Source organism: Mastigoproctus giganteus, chromosome 2 (genome assembly GCF_048544385.1).
Source record: "Mastigoproctus giganteus isolate SK-2022 chromosome 2, ASM4854438v1, whole genome shotgun sequence".
NCBI lineage: Eukaryota > Metazoa > Arthropoda > Arachnida > Uropygi > Thelyphonidae > Mastigoproctus > Mastigoproctus giganteus.
The window spans coordinates 164454007-164473546 of NC_143576.1; the positions used below are offsets into that span (position 1 = coordinate 164454007).

At 36.5% G+C, this 19540-nt stretch overlaps 1 protein-coding gene across 2 annotated transcripts in view; it reads left to right on the plus strand.

Moving 5' to 3' along the window:
• Positions 1-19540, plus strand: part of LOC150089723 (ubiquitin-conjugating enzyme E2-17 kDa) — a 205578-nt gene that overhangs the window by 44776 nt on the left and 141262 nt on the right. The gene's annotated exons all lie outside the window — the stretch shown is intronic.

Consider the following 19540-nt stretch of genomic DNA (forward strand, 5'->3'; position numbering starts at 1 on the left):
CAACAAAACAGGTGTCTCCTAAAAAAGAATCTCTTCAGACACCAGTAAAGTGTAAAGGTAAAAGGAAATCAAAGACCCCTAAAAGTGTTACAAAAGGGAAAAAAGACAGAACTAAATAAAAACAAAATTGGATAAAAATAGGACTTTGGATGATGAAGAAGATAAGAACAGCCAGTCTCTCGTTAAAGAAGTTAGAGTTAATACAGCCAAGAACAGTGAGGACTATGCAGTTCTTGATTCCCCAAGTGATACAGGAGAGAAAATAGTTAGTTTGTAGTAGGGAGGACCAAGAGATTTCTTTTATAAATGATTTGAACCTCGGAGGATCATTACATGCCTTGGAGGTATATGTGACATTGGCTAAGATAAGAAGGGCTTTAGGAGAAATAATGTCTAAAGATTCAAGTAAAATAACAAAACCAGTGTCTGATAGAATTTATGGTCTCTGGGCTGATGTGGAGGCAGTGACCACAGCTTTGGTTGTGGACAATGATCGCCTTGAGGTATCTGCTACTTGCTAGGGATCTGGGGGAGAGTGCTTCTCAGATAAAAGAAAAGTTAGATTGCCAGATTGAACTTCATGAGAAGTCCTATGCAGAGGTAGTGCGGCAGGATCTCAAGTTGGTTGATCCTGTTGTTAACCAGAATAAATCAAGATCAAAACAGAGGACTGACAGTGCGAGTCGGGATAGATCCTTATCAGTTCCTGGAGGTGTGGCTGATCCTCAGTCTAATTATTTTTAGGCCTACTGAGGACTCTTCCTTGAGTTCGAGTCAGGATATAAAGCAGAAGGTGACAAGTCATTAAGCATGACCACAAGGAGATGAAAGTAAAAGGTATCAGTCTCCTTTTAGGGGGTCCTTGTGGAGACCACAAATTCAGTGGATGCTAATAGGATCTATTCTGCTTCTCCTTTGAAAGAGATAGGTCTTACAATGGAGAAACCTCGGTTATCTGATCCAACAGTGTTAATGTATGGTGTCCCTCGTGAATATGCTAAGGAGGAAATACTTGATGATCTTTTCGTTAAAAACTTAAGACTATGGTTTCTTGCATGATGAAGTTAAAGATGAGGTGACTTTCAGATTTAGTTCTGGATCGGGTGGTTAATTGGGTGGTTGGATTCAGTCCTCGCATGATGCAGTATATTTTAGATAGCGATAGAATCCATCTAGGATTTACATCACACAGATTCCGTAAGTTTTACGATTGTAAGCAAGTGTTTCCATTGTTTGGGGTATGGGCACTCGGTACAATTTTGTTCGCATAAGGCAGTTTCTTGTGGACACTGTGCAGAGGGTGGTTATGTCTGCAGAGATTGTCCCCATAAAGAAGACTCCAAAATGTATCAACTGCAAGAGATGTGGTAGAGATTACAATCATTCATTAAGGGATGCCATGTGTCCAGAATACTTAAAATCACTACAACTTTACGGACAGCAGAACCAAACATTGAGTGATAGTGGTTCAAATTCAGCAACAGCGTTGGCCGATAAGAATCCAATTTTAGGTAATATTATATATGAGGGGATAAAAGTTCTTCAGATAAATGGTAGTGCTGTAGAATGGCAATGGATGAGATTAGAATAACAGCATTTGGAAATAATTTTGATATTATTTGCATACAGGAACCCTTTCATTCTTTTCAGTATTTGGGAATCACCTTAGATGATAAACTCAGTTTTCTGCCTCATGTGTCAAAACTCGGGAACAAAATCTGTTTTTTCACAGCCTCAGTTATCAAAGTCTCAAGGAAAGAGTGGGGATTATCAAAGAAAACCTTGAACCTTTACTATAAAACCATATTTTTTCCTATTATATCATACGTAGCAAGTGTTTGGTACCAAAAAGTATCAAAGGTAAAAGTGAAACAAACTTATTTCCACAGAAAGATCAGTTCTTTTGACGATCAGTAATAATCCAAGGACTGTTTCAAACAACGCACTCCAAATACTTGATGGTACGATTCCTGTAGATTTATATATTGCTTTTCGGGGCTTGATTTACTATCTAAAAAAAGGACAGTCTAAGACAATGCTTGGAATTACGACTGACCCAGCCAGCGACTTTAAAAGGGAGAAGAAAAGGCTTTGGAAGGAATTTACTGTTGTCTGGCAAAAAAGATGGGAAGAGAATTTGGGCTTGTAACAAGAAAGTATATTGCTCCAGTGGAATTCTCAACAACCCTTGGAGTTATTTCATGGTTTAGACCTATGACAACCTCTTATCTGCTAACATGGCATGGGTCCCTCCGGGCTAAGTTATTTGAGCGTGGCCTGGAGCCTGATCCGTACTGCACATGTGGGGAATATGAAATGTGGATTCATGTACTTCTGAACTGTCCATTGTACTCTCAACCTAGAATGGATTTAATGTCTGCAGTTCCAAACTTATTGGAGAACAATGTAAATATCTTAGTTGAAGACCATAATAACTTTACTGCTCTGCAAACTTCTCAAGATCAGTTTTCATATTGAGGACTCGGCAAAGAACTTCAGCTTCTTCTGGGAATTGACTTCACAATGACCAAAAGACAAAAGGTTTATGTGTAACCAGAAGATTTAAGTTAATTATTATTGTCGTGACTTATATGGATTGCTATTGTGTTGATTTGTGTTAATTAATGTTACATTGATTTTGGCCAATTGTTATCGACAAGATTTATGTCAGTTGTTATTGTAAAGATGTATGTTATATATTGTTTTCTTGGTTCTCAATAATTCAGAGACTCTGAGCATATTTTAAAAAAAAAAGTATTGTATATATCTGTTTAATATAATAATTATTGGGTGTAAGTGAGGATAATTTGTGGAAGTTCTTCACTAGTAATTCATTTGTTGACACCCACTGGTATTGCACTACATCCAGTGGGTGCAGGACTTGTGCATTCGGCACAAATACATAACGTAACCTGGGCCTAGAGAAGGGCATTGGGCAACAGCTGTCTTATATTTATTTTTGCAGAATTTTATTCAAATCGCCCACTTGAATACTTATACTAAATTACCAACAACTGATGGTACCAGGAGTTCTAACAGCAGATTACTCTTTGGCTGAAAAGAAATTTTTGGTTCCTTATATGTATTGTCCAAGAGTGAGAATTCCATTCAGCTGTTTACTTACTTAATCCATTTAAAGTGTTAAATACCTTAATTATATCTCCTTGCTAGTTTCCAGAGGTACAATTTGGCATAGTTGAAGCCTTTCTTGATAAGAGTATCCTTTTGTTCCCTCACTAATCTTACCCTTATTTGCACCTGTTCCTCCACATCCTTCTTAAAATGAGACTTCCAAGCTACCTTTGCATTTATCAATAGTAAACCTCATTTTCCACTTCTCAGCCCATCTGCATAATTTCTTTATACCTTGATTTTTGTCATTAACCATCCTGCCAACCTTTGTATAAGTTGTAAACTTAGATAATAAGGTTAATGCGCCTTCATCAATATTGTCAATAAATGTTAAATAGTAAGGGGCCCAGCATTGAGCGTTGAGGAGCTCCACTGATAACATTAGTCCAAGAAGAAAAGTGCCCTCTGTCCTAATAAACAGTTTGTTGTTAAAATCATTCTGTTATCCATCGCAGTAACTTGCCCCTAATACCACACTTCTCCAATTTTATCAGCAGTCTTATGTTGAAGTGTCAAAAATCTTTGAAATCTAAATATATGTTAGCAAAATTGTTTGTGTCCAGTTCCTTTATTACTGACTCATAGGTAACTAATTGGATAAATAAATCCCTGGTGTGATATCTGTATAATTCCATTCCTGTCAAGATGATCCTGCAATACTTATATAACCGTTGACTCCATTTTTACTGGAAAAGGGAATTAAGCTTGTAGGTGTATATTTGCCGACTTCACCCTTTGATCATCCTTTGTGAATAGGTAACACAATTTGCACAGCTCCAGTTGGTAGGGACCTTCCTGCCCTGAATCCAGGAAGGCCTGCATCCTGCTCATGGCTTCTTTTAGCGTAATTGAATAGAACCTGTCAGAGTAAGGTTGTCTAGTGGCAGAGAAAGTCTAAACATCCATTTAACTCTAAACCTTGAACATCTTTGTTGGTATAAAAGCTTAGTAGTGTCTAATGATTACTTCTCTGAATGCTTCCCATTTACAATTTGTGGTTGGTAACACATCAGTTAGTCCCACTGAAAGCAATTTAAAATCTGTCTAGGACAGCGGGTGGGAAACCTTTTTCCATTGGAAGGCCATATTTTATTTAACCAAGATACTATTAAACAGCATGCTGAGAATTAAATATGTACAAAAAAAAAAAATATTTTTATAGGCATATTTACAGTTTTAATTACAGCCTGTTATTATATGAGGAATTTAAAGAAAAAAATTAGCCAAGACATTTGTTTGTTTAGCAAAGATGATAACAAAACTAAAAATGGACGAACTTAGACAACAAACCATTCATCAGATAGTAGTTTGATATTTGGTTCCAACATCATTGAGTAAAGAACTAAAATGGTCTTGGGCAGGACACAGCTCGAAGACATGATGACAGATGGACTAAGAAAATAACAATGGCACCCAAGAGGAGCTAGAAGAGAACAGCGGAGATGGATAGATGAAATTCATGAGTTTGTGGGTAGTAAATGGATGGCCATTGCACAAAACAGAAGGAACTGGAAAGTTGCTGGAGAGGCCTGCAGTGGATTGAAAATGGGTGATGATGATGGTGATGATCATCGAGTGTAGTTTTAATCGGTCCTCCAAGTCTGTCATCTGAGATCTCGAGCTTATTTTAATTTGTCATATATGATTTGGTACAACCTACCATTGATTCACAATGGTAGGTTGTACCAAAAGAAGATAGCATTTGACTAGCACGTTGACATAGATGTGGGTATTCAACAGCATTTTTCCATATTTGAAGAGGACCCTTCTTCACATCAAATAGACTTCAGAATATTATCTTCAGAGAGCTCAATTAATTCCATATGTAAGTCATCAGGTACTTTGCAGACATCAGTCAGGTGTGTTGTTTAAAAGCCAGTTTAAATGTGAGATCATGTTTCTCACAATCAGCAAACCTTTCAATGTATTCTTCAATCAGGAAGTCTAGAACAGATGTGTATTCTTTCATGTTGCATTTCCCTAATTATTTGTTTGTATCTTGTTCATTAATTGCTTTTACCAGCTCAGGAAAGTGTTCAGCTGACAATTCCGATCGGTAAGCACTTTTTTTTTGAAAAAGGTCAGCCTTTTCCAAAACGCCTGTATAAGCCACACACACACATACACATACATACATACATATAGAGAGAGAGAGAGAGATTTGGTCTTACCTTGCAAAAAAAAATATCATTTTGTTTTGGCACTATATCACACAAACATGCAATATCTCTGCAGAATTCCACTTTTGACAATTCACTCTGTTGATTCAGTTCCTCAAAAAAGCTTGTGATTTGTTTTTTTTTGCAAAGTTAGACAAGTATTTGTCCTTGGGACAACCAGTGCACTTTAGAATGATATGGCAGATCCACACTGAATGATTCATCATCAAGCTGAAGCATGTTGCAAAATTGGCAATGTCACAATATATTTGCTTGAATGTAGTTTACAATACCTATAACTTTAATGTGTCACGTAAAACAGTAATTTGGCACACAGATTCTGCTGATGAAGAATACAGTGAAAGAAAATCAACGTATCTGGATCTGGCAATTCTTTCTGTAGTAACGCAACAAAATCCTTGTTTTCCTCTTATGGAAGGTGCGCCATCTGTGCATACACTTACTAAATTGCATAAATTCAGTTTCACTTCATGGCATTTTTCTTTGACGATTGTGAGGATATCGATTCCGCGTGTCCTGCTAGGAAGGGTACCCAAAACCAGTAACTTCTTGTGACATTGAAAATCACAGTTATAACATGAATTAAAAATAACACCTGCGCAGAGTCAGTAATGTCAGTGGATTCATCCAAGGCAATCGAATAATAAATGTTTTCACTTTGGCATGTTGCATGAAACTGTTCTGTTATATTACAGGCTAATTCATGTTGCTGATCAGTTATGGTCCTTGTTGACAGAGCTAGTTGTTTGTACTCCTTAAACTTAGATGAATCTAAACATCCCACAACTTTAACAATACATTCTTTTATGATTTTCACATCGCTAAATGGCTTACCTCTTCTTCCAAGTATATATGCTCATTTGTATATTGCTTCTGTGATGTCAGTCCCTTGTCTTGACGTAGTTTTGAATACTTGTTGCTGCTTTCCGTCTTTCATTTTCTTAAGTGCAAACTTTTGAGGTTCTTCTAGTTTAGCATATTTGTTGTCCTTATGAGTTGCATAATGCTGATATGCTTTTTCTTCACTGTTACCAAATGGTGTCACAGAGGAAACATTTTATCGTTCACTGCAACAATATGCAATTCTCATTCTTCATTGAACACTCTTTTCTTCCTTTGATGTTCTTTTCTTATTTCTTGATATATAATTGGGTTACTAGTAAAAATGAAAAATGGAATACACATTGATTGAAGATTCAATTTTAATGGAAACAAATACTGGGTTGAATGACTGGAATGTCAACTGATACTGATAGCAGTCAGCAAGATGTCATTGCTTCTAAGAAAGGCAACATTGCCAAATGAAGTTCAGTTTCAAGTGGAAATGATGCCATATCATCTATATGGAAACAATATTTTGTAAAAATTAGTGAATTAGAATAAATGCTTTATTTTGTATTTACTTTAATATATAATTCATTATTATTTTCCTTAACTAGAAAAGGCAGTGTGTACATTTTTTTTTTAATGCATATATTTTCTTTAACATGTTATGGTTCGTTCTGAAGAAGCTCTTGGGTCTGACGTGAATCACTGGGTGGTTGCCAATTCACCAGTTAGTTGCCACTGACAGGCCTCTCGCTAACTACACAGTTATCTATATAAATAATTTTACCTCTTCATTTTGTTTTGTCCTCTATTGATCTGTCCAATATTTTTGTGCATTTTTATGTTTCTTTTGGTAATGTATGGTGTAAATGTAAACTAATTTATATAAAGAGAATAACGATATATATAAAAAAAGAGAATAGATAAAATTTATCTTAAAAATATTTTTAGTTTGATGTTACGTCATGAAATAAAAGTTGGATTTTGCATTTGAGAGAAATAGACAAAATCCCGCAACTGGTACCTCAAAAAGCTGCGGGTTCCCCACCCTAGTCTAGGACCACTAGTCCCCATTACAAAAGCAAAATTCCTTCCCTTTATCCTTAAGATCACTAACATCTAGTGGCACCTTATTTGGAGATTCTTAATTAATGCGTGAAGAGTCACTGCTGATTAATGAGATCAAGGGTATTGATCTCTCTTGTTGCTTCTCTAGCATGGTGTTGTAGGAGCAGTCATCCAATAAATTGAGGAAATTTCTGCTGTTGTGAGAGTTGCACAAATTTCAGCCAATGTTTGGAAAGTTAATCCCTCATTATAAGACATTAGGTTTTCCGTAGCCGAGTGGTCAGGAGCGGGAGTGCAGTAGCACACGCTCTTTGAGTAGACCGGGGTTCAAGCCCCTGACTGCTGAATACAATCGATCTGCCAACCTGCACTGGACCAGCGTGGCAGATTATGGTCCATTTCCCTCAGCATGAATTGTTGAGGAGGCTTCCATCCTGCAGTGGGTTGTGGGTTGATAATGGCTGCAATTTACTTTTTTTTTTATAAGACATTCTGAGATACTGGTGTTCACGCACTACTTGTCTTTTATAGATGTTTATTATAGTTATCAGAGTCAGTTGGCCTATAACACATTCCTGCTCTCACTTTTGCTTTCCCAGTGTGTATTGAGCTTATTCAATGTTGCACATATATTCATATCAGCTTGGTGCATTGCCTTACATTCTTGTGCTTCTTAACCAAGATAACTTCTTCCTGTTTTGTGCACCCCCCCCCCTGTATTGTGCCATCCATATTCACATTCTACATCTCATTTGTGAGTGGCACTTTCTGATATCCTTACAATGGCTACATTTAATGACTTACCAGCATTAGTATATGGCACTTGTTTTTGCTCCTTGTAACACACACACACACACACACACACACACACACACACACACATACATACACACAAAATGCATTTGCTTGTCTCACAAGGATCCTCAGCAAGCTTTGTAATCTGTTACCTTGATTTCCTGTCTGCTCTATGTATCAGTAGAAGCACTTTTACATATGCTTACAGCTACTGTTAATCAGTTAGTCTGTGTATTCCTTTAAGTTAGCAGTTTTTCTGAATTGCCTAACGCTGTGATGATAACATCAGCAATCATATTCTTCAATTTAAGTGTATCCTCTTCCTGTAAACTCTCCTTGAGAATTCCTGCGGTTAATGAGCACAGACCGTGCTCGGAAGAATTCTGTCACGAGCCTTGCACATTCTCTCCCTCTTCCCCCCCCCCCTCCCAAGATTGATAAGGGTTTCATGTATTTCCTCCAATTTAACCCCTGGCTTTTTTCTGAACATTCCCCTGTACTTGCTAAGTAAATGCTCAAATCTCCTATTCTTAATAGCATTAGTATCAATGTGTACAACAGTATAATCTTTTGTATACCGTTAAAAGATGATACTTGCTGTCATTAACTTTAGCCCCCCGGCAGACATGCCTTTGCCCTATTCCAGCCATCTTTTTTAGAATATTGTGTTGTCTGATGCTGGAGCATGGGTCTCTACCAGTGAGCTGGGCAGCTGCATGCTTGATAGGTCCCTCCCTTATTTCTGTGACAGCATTAACTCCTTTCTTCAAGCTCTCGTATATTCATCAAAGCTGAATTTTTGCCTACCCTCCTCGTGCTCTTTGCAATGAATGCACATAAAAGCATCCTCTTTAGCTGTCATGACTGGCTGAAGGTAATTTGCGAAGAGGAAACAAGTAGTGCATATAATTCTGAGTTGAACTGCTAATAGTATTTCAAGTGTTTAGTGTCATACAGTGAACTACAAAATCATTTTGTAGTAAATGTTTTTGTAATTAACCAAGAAAGTGATTTGACATTTTCTAGGTTTATCAGAAATGTGCTTATAGCCCAAGCTAACTTGTAAACTACTATAGAAATACATTTCTGTTACATGATATGCATTGTTATTTGTATAAAGTTAAAGTTGTCTCAAAACAAAATGCCATTTTGTAGTTAGTTGTCTGACACTAAACCCTCAATTTGCCTCCTGAACTAAAGTATTGCTGATCTTTGCTTTGCTGCTCCAGTCTGAGGCACGATTTTAGTAGAAATGCAATTTAAAAATGGAAAAATAATATACAACTGAGATGAAAGAAGCAGTAAGACAACACTAAACTGAGCTTATTTTATGTCAGTATGACATAAGTTGTTTTGATTTAAGGACTGTGATAAAGATATTAGAACAAATGATAACCAGCACTACTGAGTTAGAGGTTATATATATATATATATATATATATACACACACACACACACAGGTAGTTCTGTACTTTATGGCTTAATTTGTTCCTAGCACCCGCTCGTTTTTTTATTTCCCATAGACATAACATTAAAAACAGGTTACATTCTCAACAATGAAATTTGACCAGGGTAATGTTAAATAAAAGGTCAACAATACAATGATTTATTTACCTAAAGAAATGAAAGCATAGCCTTTAAAATTAAACAAATTATAATCAAGAAATTTTGTCATACAAATGTTAAAGAATGTTTATTCTTCATAATCATCGATGGATGATGATGATGAATAGAGAGACATCATTTGTTTTTGATCTCATATTTTGGTTCTAGTGTTATTCCTCTTCATCACTGTTTCTTTTTATTAACATTACACACCATAGTATTACTTCGTTTTGACATATTGTACAGTATTAATAAGGGGGATAAATTTGAAATAAGACAAGACAGCATAAATGAAGAGCAACCCAACCACTCTTTGTAATGTCAGCGTGGTAACTGCTTTGTTATGTGAGTCAGTGAGATGCTCTTTTGCCTGAACAAACAAACACATGCACATGTATTATATAACTATGTATGTGGAAATGCTGTATTTATGAATGTTTAGCATTATTTATTGCAATTAATGTGTATATTTTCGATTTTATCTATACTTGATAATTGAAAAAAGAACTTGTAAAGCCGGAACTGTGTGTGTGTGTGTGTGTGTGTGTGTGTGTGTGTGTGTGTGTGTGTGTGTGTGTGTGTGTGTGTGTGTGTGTGTGTGTGTGTATATAAGTTAGTTGATAGAGAGGAACAGAATAGGCAAAGAGCTACCAAATGGGAATTAAAGCTACAGACAATTTAAACTAAAATCAATCCACTATCATACTAAAATTTCATAATGTCACCATCGACAACATCAAAATTAACCAATGTATTAACTCGTATAATGACCTCCTTCCAACTAGCAACCAAATATACACATCAAAGCCAGGTACAGATATTCAAAACCCTTTGGGCTCATAGCCTGCAATTACAAATCCCTAGCTACCAACATGGACATATTTTACCCTGAAGCATCAGTTGTGTATGCCACCAGAAAAACTGCAGCCCTATGTTAATGTCCATTATGGACACAATTCCTGGTAACTTAGAAGTCATACCTTACTCTGAGCTTAGAAAGATTCTTTCATATGGGTATAAATTACTTCTCATTACTACTTTTCATTACTTCATACAGCATGTACCCCCTCCCCCACATGTATTTACACTTCCATGAAATCTTCGATCATATAAAAAAAAAAAATTAATTTTCAGAATCTTTCTCTTCATTCCTATTTTTAAAGCTTCGTAACTTGTTACTCCGTTCTCACTTGCACGAATCGTGTTACTTGCAATTTGTGTGCATAGAGTTCTTTGTTATTGATTGCTTATTTTTTTTTTGTTTTGAATTTTAACCCCCACCCACAAATGTCAGTGAACAGAAATGTCAATTAGCTAGTATGTACATGTTACAGTACGTATTGATTATTCTGGTCATCACGTATATTCTTCCGATTTTCACGTATCATTTAATTTTTAATTGGAAGGTAATAAAAGGGTAAATTTGTGCTTAATATAGATTTACTTTTATAGCCTGTGGATAATATTCCTCCTATTTTCGCTAATTAGAATCACTCTTTAATAAATTAAAATTCAATTCACAAACGTGATCACAATGACCAGTGCTTACTGCCCATTGTATAGTGAACGGTACTTTACTATGGTGAGTCCATTGTAACATGATTTGATTGTACAGTGAACCATTGTATTAACTATTTACGTGAAACTTCGGATAACTGGGGCAGCTGCTTAATCGGGCCAAAATGCACTAGTCCCGATATGTCCCAAATAACCGGAATCGACTGTATTAATTATTTGTGCCATACTTTATTTTTTTTTTAATCCCAATATTTTGGGGTGGCAGATTTGATTTTGCTTACTGGTAGCACATAGGGTTGCAGCGGTCCTGTGTTTTGTAAAATCATAAAATCATTATGAAGAATAAAGTCATTATTATTGTTTCGTATCATTTACTAAAGTAATATTGTAAATACAGTACTAAAATGTGTAATATTGTAAAATACTTTTTTTATTCCTTACAAGCATAGACTGTCCTTATGCTAAATAAGTACACTGATAATTTTTAAGAAATTAATATATTTATAAGGCAATTTTTTATGCAAAAAATTTGATATAAATATCTTTATAATAACAGAAACAGACTTAATAATTTATATAATATTTTATTTTCACCTTAATAGCTTATAAATTAAAATATTTTTTAGTTACTCTAAAATTTGAAAAATATTTTTTAAAAAAATCCCTATTACAAAAACACCCCGTGTAAGTTTTGCACAGGACCCCAGGCCCCTCAAGGAATTCTTGAACAGGGCCCTGCAAATTATTCTCTTTCGATAATGAAATTTGAAATTTTTAAAAATGCCCTGGTCCATTGGCTGCTGTTTTCATGTTACGTTTGGTGGTAAAAACAACTTCACATTTAAGTTTGGCAGGATGTGCCAGACAGTTGTGAGTAATCAACATGATTTTTCTTTTTTATTTTGTTATACACTTGTTTAGTTTTAATATCCATTCTTCGAAAATCTCACTTGGTTAAGAGGACCAGAATTCTCTGGTCTTCTTAACCAAGTGAAAAGTTATTTGTACCTCGTGTTCAATTGGATTATGTGATAGTTGAACAAAACAAAAATCAACCATGTTTGCTATGTCCATGTTGTGTGGGGCGGTCAAAAGACCACAATGGTGTTTGTTACTTTTGTGAATGTGACTGGATTCAGTGATGAGAGTTTGCCAATTCCAGTACCTCCCTTCATAGCATGGACTGGATTCCTTACATAAAGAAATGAAGGTGTGATTGGCTGAGAACTTAGCCAATCTTGGGTACACATCTGATAAAGAGATATTTACTCAAGATTAGTTGAATGAATTTATTACAGATCTGTCTCTCTCCAGGGATAAAGCTGAAGTTGCTTCAAGACTAAAGCAGATATAGTTGGTTAAGAATGTCTGTCTCATTGTTGAAAAACAAACCAAATTTTTGCAACATTCTTTAGAGTAAATGGTCTGCACTGCTATTTCAGTTATATTGATCTAGTTTTCAGTGGAAAAATCACAATTACACACATCAGAATGGCACGTTTTCATTGATTCCCATGGTGAAATTTGAAGCTGTTTCCTTGTATGACAAACTTATCGCCATTACCCACTACGTTCATTTAAAGAAGACATACCATAACACGAGCACACTCTTGAAGCAATTCACAACAGCACTCTTCATTTTGAATATCTGTGGTAACTTCAAATTCATAATGGGTGTTCAAGGAGGGTTTGCTATTCTACTAGACCATTACATCACAGGTCTCACCTCAGAGAAGCACATGTGAGCCTGGAATAAGTAGTGTGCAGCACGTTCCATTAGTGAATTCAGTGAAGATCTTCCTTTCACCCGCCCACATTAAGGTTGGCCTAATGAAGAGTTTTTAAAAAGCAATGGGTAAGGATACAATGAATCAGTTTCTGAAATGAACATATTTTGGTAGACTCCTGCTGGTTGTTGTGCTACGACATTGCAGACAAAACGTACCAAAGGAAGTCATCCATGCAACAATTTTTTTTAAATTGTACAAGTAATTTTTACAAAAGTGTACTGTATTAGTGTTAGCATTAGTTGAGGCATATAATGCAAGAAAGCAAGCTTATACAGCACCAGCCGGGTCAATAACAATGTATTGATTAGTTTTTTCTCATTACTAAAAGCAGATTATTGGAATTCATGAGTGGGCTGAAATTTACTAACGGGGTTACCTTCCAGACCACATCAGCCTTAGGGTGTTTATTCCCCCCTGCTGTTTTTCACAATAGGGAATGAACTTCTACTGCTATTACCGATAACATGCACCATCTGTAGAAGTCTTTTTCCTATTTTAAAACAGCAGGAAGTGGAGGATAAACACTAAGACTGGGGCAGTCGGGAGGGTGTACCTGTAAGTAAATTTTAGCTGCGAAGGCATTACTCATGAACACCAGTAACCTGCTTTTAATAATGAGAAAAAAACTAATCAATACATCGTTATTGACTTCTACTGCAATTACTGGTACACACACACACCATCTGTTTACCGAGAATGCATAGAGAAACTGTGGTAGCGGGGAAACAAGTTTTCTCGTGTTGACTTTCTTTACCTTTGCCCTTAAATCTTTTATGGTAAGATACCCTTTTGTGTCTTTGAATAATGATCTTGGCAGAGTAATCTGCCAAAAAAGTATTTCATGAATCCCCAAAAAAGTATTTTGTTGCTCTTCTCTGTACGTGGTGTTTGGGACAAGTTACTGTTATGGATAAAGGGAGGGTTGAGTGGCAGAAGACAGAAGGTGGTTATGAATGGACATTGCACTTCTTGGACTAATGTTATTAATGGAGACTCCCAGGGTTTAGTGCTGGACACCTTACTGTTTCTATTATTTATTAATGATATCAACGAAGGCATATCATGCTGAATGTCTGTGTGCTGAAAAGCAGAAATTGATTAAGTGCATGGTATTGCATGTTGCCAACATTATCCTAGAAAAACATGCCAGTTGGGTGATAACAGCTGAGGTGTGTGTGAAAGGGATCAAAGGGCTCAGTTAGTTCTCTGAACCGTGTAGATACGCTGCTAGGACAACTCATAGGTTTCTGTCAACGATATACAAGAATTTTTCCAGCAGGATGTGGGTGGTTATCTTGTTGTACAAAGGATACTAGGAAAGTTTTGCAATATGACGCAACAATGAATCACAGGAAGCTGCTTGTTGCTGCATGTTGAGACATGTGCATAGTAGCCGCCGCGCCAAGTCGATGGGCTCAGTTATTCATTAGTAGTGAGAGTGTAAAGTGCTTGCGATGGCATCGTGGTCACGAAATGAGATAAGGACAGTTTTGCGGTATAATTTCGTGCGTGGTTTAACCATAGACCAGCGCTTAGAAGAAATGACTCTTGCACTAGATGATGATTGTCCACATCGTACAACGATATTCAGGTGGTATAGAGAATTCCAAAGGGGAAATTTCACTCTGGAGGATTCTGAGAGGCCGGGAAGGCCACGAACGTCAGTTACGGAGGAAAACGTTACTGCTGTGAGGAAAATGCTTGACGAAAACAGGCAAGTGACCTACCAACAGATAGAGGATACTTTGGGCCTAAATGCACCAGCAACTCGTTCGATTCTGCAAGATCATATGCACGTGAAGAAACTTTGTTCTCTCTGGGTGCCGCATCAACTGACTGAAGAGCAGATGACACGACGTGTGACTTGGTGCCGGGAGATGTTAAAAAAGTTTGATAAGGGACAATCTCGGTATCTGAACAACATCGTGACAGGTGACGAGACTTGGCTGTACTATTACGATCTGCCGACCAAGGCTCAAAACAAAGTTTGGGTCTTTGATGATCACGACACACCCGTAATTGTCAGAAAATCCCGATCTGTAAAGAAGAAAATGATAGCTGTATTTTTCAAATCGAGTGAAATTGTGGAACGTGTCGTTTTGGACACGCAGAAGACAGTCACAGCTAAGTGGTATACTGAACAATGCCTGCCTAAAGTCATTGGATCATTGCCTAAAGTCTTCTGTGTACAACACCGCTTCAGGAAAGCATTTCCGACCCCACATTACTATATGATTTCGAGTTGTCAGGATGTACCCTACCCCTCTTAGAAGTTCTGAAACACCCTGTATAAGAATACTTGTGTGCATAAGTATGCAGAATGCCCAAAGAAGAAGGTACCAAAGGTTTTTATTTCAAAGTTATGGCTTTCAAAAGTCGTGCTTAAATTTGTCATAACAAATTTTTGATGCCAGTTTTAGACCGCATTGTAAAAAATTAAAGTTTGAGTCCATCAAAAGTTTTGCATTCTCTGCCAAAGGTTAACTAGGTATACCAAGTTTCAGAGCACTACGTTTCAATGCTGTGCAACATTAACACTTAAAACTTATGAAATTTTTTTTTGTGATTTGCTACGCATAGAACAAGTGACCTCCACAAGAAAGGTGCTGGTGCCTCAAGCGAACTATATTTTGAACTGAATTTTTTGCTCAGTTTCTTTGCAAACCTGTTTAAACATCTACACCAAATTTCAACAAAATTGAAGATGGTTGAGCAGGGACCCCTAGGCCACTTGACATGGAATTACCCTTGTACGTAAGTAGTGGAGTGCCTGTATATATTTATTATTGGTGGTGGTGGTAGTAATAGCAGCATGATGCAAGAAAGCATGCTTATAAACCAAGCAAAAAAAAACCCACCTCCCAAATCACCTGTCCATTCTCTTCAATGATTTGTCTATTCTCTCCCTTTAAAATCTCTATTTTATTTTATTCAAATTACCCACTTCCACAACAGATGGAGGTTTGTTCTGGAAATTGAACAACCTGCTGGTTGTTCGATTGCCAGAATGACACTGCAGTTTGAGGAACTGGAACCTTGGTAAGACCATTTTTTTTCCCTTTCACCAGTTTTGTTGCCCTTGTCTGAAACTGTTACAGTATGTCCTTCCTAGAAATGAGGCCTTCAGACCTGTATGCAGTATAAAGTTGCCCTGTACAATGGGATAATCATCTCTGGCGAAGGTAAAGAAAGCCTACACGAGAACGACGAGAAACGTCAGATTAACTTATGCGGAAAATTAGTTTCCCGACATGGCACTCTAGTGCTGCTCGCTCGGTAAACAGACGGTAGGTGTTATTGGTCTGGGGAAAAGTCAAGAACGATATATTGATTGACAGGTAGGCATGGCAAACGATGTGCTGATTGGTGCGTGAACACAACACACGATAACATCAGTTTAGTATCACTGTAGCAGCACTAATGGTAACTTGTCCTAATCGCACATGCCCTAACCTTTTTTCACCATTACAGTATTTTGTAATGGTGAAAAAAGGCTAGGTTACCTCGACTTGAATCCCATGGGAGCTTGAACCCCCTCCTGAGGTGAAGTGGAGGGGTTAGCCTAACCTTTTTTCTTTAGAATCGTGGGTGGACTAGCACATTATTTATTAACAAAATATAAATTTTTTATTACTGTACTTTTAAAGACACTCATGTTGATACATACATATCATAACGTCAATCAGCCCCTTAATAGCTATTCAGTATACATATATAAATGAATCTTTCTTTTTCTATTATTTCCCAACCTAACGTTTAAGTTTAGGTCGTGAAATACAAGGAAACATTTTCTTTTATTTCCTAACCTACCATTTAAGCTGTTATGAAATATAACAAAAACCTTTTCCTTTTTTCGTAACCAAACCTAAATCAATAATACAGTAAAAACACTCAACTCCAAAAATCTGCTTTTAATAATAATAAGAAAAAAAACACACACACAATGAAGAACATAAAAATTAACGCAACGAAACTTTCTCAGAAAAAAAAAAAATTTGAGTACAAATCATACATTTGGACCTGAATAGCTATTTGCAATTTGAGTAACAATATTGTGAAAAGTATCTTCATGATTTTTCCAATAAATTTGACGCCACATATATTCATTGATGTGACCCATCAACATATGTTTATGGCTGCCATTTACTCATTTAGTTTCTTCCACTGGGCTTTGATATTATTCGCATGTGCTCCTGTATGTGGATCTACAAAATGTTCCTTGTGTTTCGCCGTTAAATGTTTGTAATTCTTTTTTTTCTAAGGCCATAATACGGCTATATGCACGCCATTCATCTGTTATGATGATAGTATTTTTCTTCACTACTTTTCTAATAATGGGCAAAAGAGTTTTTGCTTTCCAATTTTTTATCAATTTCATGAAGACAAATTTAGATTCTCTTTTGAACACACCAAGCACCCATTTCTTCTTAGCAGTTAAATTTCTTCCACTGTGATGTTTTGGTTTTACCAATACAGTTTCGTCTGCTTCTACAATTTTCCCTGATCCACCCAACTTAATGGGTTTTTTATCAACTGCAGTTCGCAAATATCTGTTAGTTTCTTTTAAAACTTAATTGCTGTCACTTTCGAAATCTCCAGATGGAATGCTGTCGTATGAAAAGTATCTTACTAGCGTGCATATTGACCAAAAGTATATAATGTACATTATCTTTTTCAATGAAAGTTTTGTATAAATACAAAGTATTGTATAAAACTGTTTCAATAAAAAAAAAAAACTCGCGAAGAACATTTTTTACAACACCACAACTTTCCACATGACTCTGTTCATGATTCAATTAGTTGAAAATAATCATTGCACTTAAAACAGTACAATTCCGGTCTTATCAATTTAGTTTTCATCAAAAAATCAAGCAATGTTTTATTTTCCTTGCGAATTTCTTCCATCTTTAAAAGATTCATCGCTACTATTACCTGTTCACCATTCATTACAAAACTTATGCACCGTTCATTACTGGTAAATACACATCATAATGCCAACCAATGACTACACAGTAGCTTGTCATCTGACGTGCCCACCACCAATAATTTCATCATTTGCCACGCCTACCCGTCAATCAATATATCCTTCTCGATTTCTGCTCCAGACCGATAACACCTACCGTCTGTTTACCGAAACACCAAAGCAACCCCTTCCACCCTGACATGCTCATGTTCCAACATGTGACTTGTCCCTTAGAAATTGGGGAAAGTCGGACACTCCATCATCTGTCTACCTGCAGCTTTATTCAGCACATCGAGCTGAACATTCTGATTTTGCGCCAGTTTACACAGACGGTGAAAAATCTACCTTATTATTGTTACTTGTTTACTGATATTTGCCTTTTAGTTTATACTTGTTCTTATATCTTGACTTAGTGACCTAAATCATTAGGCCACTGAAAATTAATTTTTATGACCAGGTTTTGGTGCCTTAGTCGCTAATGCGCCAATAAAACCCAAGCAACAACAACTGTTTACCGAGCGAGCAGCCTTAGAGTCCTGTGTCGGGAAAGTAATTTTCCACTTAAGTTATCCGACATTTCTCGTGCAGGCTCTCTTTACCTTAGCCTCATCTCCTTATCCCTGCTGCCCATGTTCTTGTATATCATTGACAAAACCCCCATGAGCTGACCTAGCAGCCTGTCTACATTACTCAAAACTTCATATCTGCACAATTACTTCAGGTCTTTTTTATTTTTCACTACCCTGAGTGTAATACTACACAATTGTTATTGGTAATTTGAGATTACTTCTACCCATATGGCACTACCTTACATTTGTTAATGTTGACAAATGTAAGGTAGTGCTTAACTGCCAATTCTCAACCCATCTGCCTGGCAGCATTGTTGGCTAAATGTATAGCTTCACAAGAGAATTTTATGGAAATTACTTTGAAGAGAAAGTATAGTGATGTACAGTGAGCTCTTTACAGACAAAAGATTTATAAACCTTTTTTTTTCTTTTGAACAAGAATCAAGAAAAGACGCTAGGCATATAATTAAATTTATGAAATTAATTTTTATCTTAATTTTACATACCTTTCCATGACTTCATAAGGCATTTGAAAGGGAAAGCAGTTAGAAAATGGAGTATTTTCAGCCTTTATATACCATATTTAACAGATTTACCATATAGTTAAATATATTAACCCTGGGGGCTCTTGGTGAGTATGGGCTTGGCACACCCAGGGTCCTCAGCTGGATATCATCATTCTTTTCTTTCTTGGTGATTCCCTTCTACTTTCGTCTCTCTCTCTCTCTCTCTCTCTCTCTCTCTCTCTCTCTCTCTCTCTCTCTCTCTCTCTCTCAGGGTAACTCGTGAACTTTTTTATTTTTCCTGGTGCAGCATAAGCCTCAGGCTTCCTTGCACCATATGGCTATTAATAATAATATTATTATGTTATTTAAAGTGTATTTTTTGTGAAATTACTGAGCACTTGCAGTATGAACATGCAGATTGCCAGCAGTTTTTTTTTTTTTCCCCTGTCATATCAAAAGTTATTTCTCTTTAGAGAATTTTCATTTATTCCTTGGAATAAATGAAAATTCCAATAGTTTGCTATTATTTGCAAAGTCATTTAATGTTCCCAGCCTTTTTTATTTTTTGCAGTTGTACAAGTTCTGA